The sequence below is a fragment of the Diceros bicornis genome, chromosome 23 (genome assembly GCF_020826845.1).
Source record: "Diceros bicornis minor isolate mBicDic1 chromosome 23, mDicBic1.mat.cur, whole genome shotgun sequence".
In the NCBI taxonomy this organism is placed as follows: domain Eukaryota; kingdom Metazoa; phylum Chordata; class Mammalia; order Perissodactyla; family Rhinocerotidae; genus Diceros; species Diceros bicornis.
Genome location: NC_080762.1, coordinates 37,773,424 through 37,780,507, shown reverse-complemented (window position 1 = coordinate 37,780,507; position 7,084 = coordinate 37,773,424).

Below are 7,084 nucleotides of genomic sequence, written 5' to 3'. Positions count from 1 at the left end.
TTTCTCCGTTCCTTACTCACTCTTCTCCAGCGCAAAGCCTTCCCAGTGTTAGATGTAACACACTGAAAGGTTGTATTTTACATTGTTTTATATAAACCTTGTTTATATTTTTACTGTCGTATGCCCAGCTCCTCAAGCAGGACCCGACTCTCAATAAATGTATATTGAGTAGATTAATCAATCAATCAGTAATTTCAACTCTGTTTTATTCTGTAATGTACAGCCCAGCTAACTGAATTGAGCAAACTAATTGAACAGATACCATCTATAAGGCACAGAGTTAGATGCTATGGAGAAATATAGAGGTTGATAATATGTTCTTTCCCTCAAAGGGTTTACAATCTGTTAGGGAATACCAATATAGAAAAAAACAATATTATAAAGTTTAAATTAATAAATGCTATAAAACTTAGAGTGTGCAACAGAAATAATTGAGGAGAGAAAATTTATTTTTATTCAGGAGGGAGCATCTAAGCTAGGTCTTAAAATATGGATGAGATTTATTACCATTATTGCATAAGTGATATTAGAACCACATTAATGAAAATCAAAAGAAATATAAAATCACCTAAAATCCTAGTACTTCAAAAAATTAAAAATTGGGCTCCTTTTCCTTCTAATCTTTGGTTTATGTATTTGTATTATTTATACAGTTGCAATTGAGATATACATTCAACTTTCTCTTCTACTTTTTAATGGCCATAAAGTTTTTTAAAAATTTTATTTACAATTTTCAATTTAATGATTGCGTAATATTTCTGAGTTAATTAACCAAAATTTACCTATCTTGTTTCTTTTTATTGTTTTTTTTTTTTTTTTTTGTGATTCCTTAAGATAAATACCATTGTAACAAACACGTTTAGGTACACAGCTCCATCAGATTCAGTAGAATTTCAACAGTATAAATGAGAGAAATTTCATTCCAGAGGTAGTAGATTAGCAAAGACAGTGCTTGGCCTACGTATAGAATAGTTATTACTACTTAGGATTAAAGGGATTTAAGATATCATCTACTTACATTATTTCATTTTCCAGATAAGGAAATTGAGGTTCATACAAGGTAAGTAACTTTTCAAAAATGACAAAGCTAGAGGCTGGCCTGGTGGCATAGTGGTTAAGTTCACACACTCCGCTTCTGTGGCCCCGGGTTTGCAGGTTCGGATCCCAGGCATAGACCTATGCACCGCTTATCAAGCCGTGCTGTGGCGGTGTCCCATCCCATATAAAGTAGAGGAACATGGGCATGGATGTTAGCCCAGGGCCAATCTTCCTCAGCAAAAAGAGGAGGATTGGCAACAGATGTTAGTTCAGAGATAATCTTCCTCAAAAAAAAAAAAATGACACAGCTAGTCAGTGGCAGTGCAAGAACAAGGTTCCATCTATGCTCCTCTAGATCCCATAGCCACCCTAATCTGCAACTACCAAATACTCTAATTATAGAATCTTACCCATCATTTAAGATCTGGTATTTCAGCCTTTGACTTCCTGGTAATGTCAGCTTAATGCTCATTTTTTCATTCAGTCCCTCTTTTGGTTACTGAATCATGCTTTATATTTGATATTCAATGGTCTTGCTTATTTAATTCAAGTATTAATGTCATCCTATCATGAATATATATATATATATATGATATTCGTTATATATCATTGCCTGCTTTATTCTTTCCTTGTTTCATGTGATTTTTTTAAAAAAATGCAATGAAGCCTTAGATGTATCTTCTTCTCTTTGAATTTTGAGTTTGTGTGTGTATGCACACACATATGTATGTGTACACATGCACATGTGTGTCCCCATGCACGTGTGTGTGTGCAGTTATTCATTAGATTGTCAATGGATAAAACTTAGTTGTCTTCGCACTGTGATATGTACTTCCAGAAACATATAAACTGAATTATTAATATTTAACCACAAGGATATTTTATATGACACATTAGATGTATTAATTTGGTATCATGATTCCTATGCAAAAAAAAGTAAATTTACTGGTGCCAGTAGATGCAATCTTAAGCAAAATAATAAATTTTACAGTCTAAGTACCTCTTCTACTTATTGATTCACCACATTCAGATGTGAAATCCTTTCCTTTATTTCCATTGCTATATTTAGGTCAATGTACATTACCATCCCAACATTTTTAAAACCAAGCACCATTTTCAAGGGCTCTGACAAATTGTATTGTTTTCCTTTTTTTTTTCTTTAAGAAAATTACATAGTTTATGTATTAAGTTCAATTAATCATTAGCTTCTTTTTTTTTTTAATTTTTGTTTATTGCAGTAACATTGGTTTATGACATTGCAAAAATTTCAAATGTACATCGTTGTACTTTTATTTCTGCATAGATTACATCATGTTCACCACCAAAATACTAGTTACAACCCATTACCACACACGTGTACCTAATTATCCCTTTCACCCTCCTCCCTCCCCCCTTCCCCTCTGGTAACCACCAATCCAATCTCTGTCCCTATGTGTTTGTTTATTGTTGTTATTATCTACTACTTAATGAAGGAAATCATACGGTATTGGACCTTCTCCCTCTGACTTATTTCACTTTGCATTATACCCTCAATGTCCATCCATGTTGTCACAAATGGCTGGATTTCATCGTTTCTTATGGCTGAGTAGCATTCCATTGTGTATATATACCACAGCTTCTTTATCCATTCGTCCCTTGATGGGCACTTAGGTTGCTTCCAAGTCTTGGCTATTGTGAATAACGTTGCAATGAACACAGGGGTGCATATACCTTTACAAATTGGTGTTTTCAAGTTCTTTGGATAAATACCCAACAGTGGAATAGCTGGATCATATGGTAGTTCTATCCTTGATTTTTTGAGGAATCTCCATACTGTTTTCCATAGTGGCTGCACCAGTTTGCACTCCCACTAGCAGTGTATGAGAGCTCCCTTCTCTCCACATCCTCTCCAACACATGTTGTTTCCTGTCTTGTTAATGATAGCCATTCTGACGGGCGTGAGGTGATATCTCACTGTAGTTTTGATTTGCATTTCCCTGATAGTTAATGATTTTGAACATCTTTTCATGTGTGTGTTGGCCATCTGTATATCTTCTTTGGAGAAATGTCTGTTCAGGTCTTTTGCCCATTTTTTAATTGGGTTGTTAGTTTTTTTGTTGTTGAGATGCATGAGTTCTTTATATATTTTGGAGATTAAGCCCTTATCAGATGTATGGTTTGCAAATATCTTCTCCCAATTGTTAGGTTGTCTTTTCGTTTTGTTGATGGTTTCCTTTGCTGTGCAGAAGCTTTTTAGTTTGATGTAGTCCCATTTGTTTATTTTTTCTATTGTTTCTCTTGCCTGGTCAGACGTGGTGTTTGAAAAGATGTTGCTAAGACCGATGTCGAAGAGCATACTGCCTATGTTTTCTTCTAGAAGTTTCACAGTTTCAGGTCTTACATTCAAGTCTTCAATCCATTTGGAGTTAATTTTTGTGTATGGTGTAAGGTAAGGGTCTACTTTCATTTTTTTGCATGTGGCTATCCAGTTTTCCCAACACCATTTGTTGAAGAGACTTTCTTTTCCCCATTGTATGTTCTTGGCTCCTTTGTCAAAGATTAGCTGTCCATAGATGTGTGGGTTTATTTCTGGGCTTTCGATTCTATTCCATTGATCTGTGTGTCTGTTTTTGTGCCAGTACCATGCTGTTTTGGTTACTATAGCTTTGTAGTATATTTTGAAATCAAGGAGTGTGATACCTCCAGCTTTGTTCTTTTTTCTCAGGATTCCTTTAGCTATTTGGGGTCTTTTGTTGTTCCATATATATTTTAGGATTCTTTGTTCTATTTCTGCGAAAATTGTTGTTGGAACTTTGATAGGGACTGCATTGAATCTATAGATGGCTTTAGGAAGCATGGACATCTTAACTATCTTAATTCTTCCAATCCAAGAGCACGGAATATCTTTCCATTTCTTTGTGTCTTCTTCAATTTCTTTCAGAAATGTTTTATAGTTTTTGGTGTACAGATCTTTCACCTCTTTGGTTAAGTTTATTCCTAGGTATTTTATTCTTTTTGTTGCAATTGTAAATGGGATGGTATTCTTAATTTCTCTTTCTGCTACTTCGTTGTTAGTGTACAGAAATGCAACTGATTTTTGTCTGTTGATTTTGTATCCTGCAACTTTACCATATTCGTTTATTACTTCTAAAAGTTTTCTGGTGGATTCTTTAGGGTTTTCTATATATAAAATCATGTCATCTGCAAATAGTGACAGTTTCACTTCTTCCTCTCCAATTTGGATCCCTTTTATTTCTTTCTCTTGCCTGATTGCTCTGGCTAGGACTTCCAGTACTATGTTAAATAGGAGTGGTGATAGTGGGCATCCTTGTCTGGTTCCTGTTCTTAGAGGGATGGCTTTCAGTTTTGCACCATTGAGGATGATATTAGCTGTGGGTTTCTCATATATGGTCTTTATTATGTTGAGATACTTTCCTTCTATACCCATTTTATTCAGAGTTTTTATTATAAATGGACGCTGTATCTTGTCAAATGCTTTCTCTGCATCTATTGAAATGATCATGTGATTTCTATTCTTCATTTTATTGCTGTGGTGTATTACGTTGATTGATTTGCGAATGTTAAACCATCCCTGCATCCCTGGAATAAATCCCACTTGATCATGGTGTATAATCTTTTTAACATATTGTTGTATGCGATTTGCTAGTATTTTGTTGAGGATTTTTGCATCGATGTTCATCAGTGATATTGGCCTGTAATTTTCTTTTTTTGTGTTGTCCTTGTCTGGTTTTGGTATCAGGGTAATGTCAGCTTCGTAGAATGAGTTAGGGAGCTTCCCCCCCTCCTCAATTTTTTGGAAGAGTTTGAGAAGGATAGGTATTAAGTCTTCTTTGAATGTTTGGTAGAATTCACCAGGGAAGCCGTCTGGTCCTGGACTTTTATTTTGGGGGAGGTTTGTGATTACTGTTTCGATCTCCTTACTGGTGATTGGTCTATTCAAATTCTCTACTTCTTATTGATCCAGTTTTGGAAGGTTGTATGATTCTAAGAATTTATCCATTTCTTCCAGATTGTCGAATTGGTTGGCAGATAGCTTTTCATAGTATTCTCTTATAATCTTTTGTATTTCTGAGGTGTCCTCTTTGATTTCTGATTTTACTTATTTGTGCCTTCTCTCTTTTTTTCTTGGTGAGTCTAGCTAAAGATTTGTCAATTTTGTTGATCTTTTCAAAGAACCAGCTCTTGGTTTTATTAATTTTTTCTATTGTTTTTTTGGTCTCTATTTCATTTATTTCTGCTCTGATTTTTATTATTTCCCTTCTTCTACTGATTTTGGGCTTTGTTTGTTCTTCTTTTTCCAGTTCCTTTAGGTGCATTGTTAGATTGTTTATTTGAGATTTTTCTTGTTTGTTGAGATAGGCCTGTATCACTATAAACTTCCCTCTTAGAACCGCTTTTGCTGTATCCCATAAATTCTGGCATGTCGTATTTTCATTTTCATTTGTCTCCAGGTATTTTTTGATTTCTTCTTTGATTTCTTTGTTAACCCAGTCGTTGTTCAGTAGCATTTTGTTTAATCTCCACGTATTTGTGGCTTTTCTGATTTTCTTCCTATAGTTGATTTCTAGTTTCATACCATTATGGTCAGAAAAGATGCTTGGTATTATTTCAATCTTCTTAAATTTATGGAGACTTGTTTTGTGGCTTAATATGTGATCAATCCTGGAGAATGTTCCATGTGCATTTGAAAAGAACGTGTATTCTTCGGGTTTTGGATGGAATGCTCTGTATATATCTACTTGGTCCATCTGTTCTAGTGTGTCGTTTAAGGTCAATGTTTCCTTATTGCTCTTCTGTTTGGATGATCTATCCGTTGGTGTAAGTGGAGGGTTAAAGTCCCCTACTATTATTGTGTTACTGTCTATTTGTTTTTATGTCTGTTAATAATTGCTTTATATATTTAGGTGCACCTACATTGGGTGTGTAGATATTTACAAGTGTTATATCCTCTTGTTGGAGTGTTCCCTTGATCATTATGTAATGCCCTTCTTTGTCTCTTTTTACAGTTTTTGTTTTAAAGTCTATTTTGTCTGATCTGAGTACTGCTCCCCCAGCTTTCTTTTCATTGCCATTTGCGTGGAGTATCTTTTTCCATCCCTTCACTTTTAATTTGTGAGTGTCTTTAGGTTTGAAGTGTGTCTCTTTTATGCAGCATATATATGGGTCTTGTTTTTTTATCCAGTCAGCCACCCTATGCCTTTTAATTGGAGCATTTAGTCCATTGACATTTAAAGTAGCTATTGATAAGTATGTACTTACTGCCATTTTTTAACTTTCTTTTTTTTCTCAGTGTTTTAGTAGTCCTTCTTTCTTCCTTTCTTCTTCTATACAGAATTGATGGTCACTTTAGTTTGACCTCTGTCTGAAAGCTGTACTCTTTAACTCCCCTCCTCCCTCATGTTTTTGATATCATATCTAACCTCTTTTTTGTGCATTTGTATCCATTATGTTCTTATTATGGAAATAGATAATTTTTCCTATTTGTGGTCTTCTCTTTTCCCCTTAAATCAGTCCCTTTAACATTTCTTGTAGCACTGGTTTCTTGGTGAGAAACTCCTTTAGTTTTTGCTTGTCTGGGAAAATTTTGATCTCTCCTTCCATTTTGAATGATAACCTTGCTGGGTAGAATATTCTTGGCTATAAGTTTTTTCCTTTTAGCACTTTAAATATATCGTGCCATTCTCTTCTAGCCTGTAAGGTTTCTGCTGAGTAGTCAGCTGACAGCCTTATGGGGTTTCCTTTGCATGTAACTTGACATTCTCTTGCGGCTTTTAGGATTCTCTCTTTATCTTTAATTCTGGACATTTTGATTATGATGTGTCTTGGTGTGGGCCTCTTTGGGCTTATCTTGTTTGGGGCTCTCTGTGCTTCCTGTACCTGGATGTCTGTTTCCTTCCTTAGGTTAGGCAAGTTTTCATCTATTATTTCTTGAAATAGATTCTCTGCTCCCTTGTCTCGCTCTTCTCCTTCCGGGACACCTATAACACGGATGTTAGTGTGCTTGATGTTGTCCCAGATGTCCCTTACACTGTCCTCACTCTTTTTA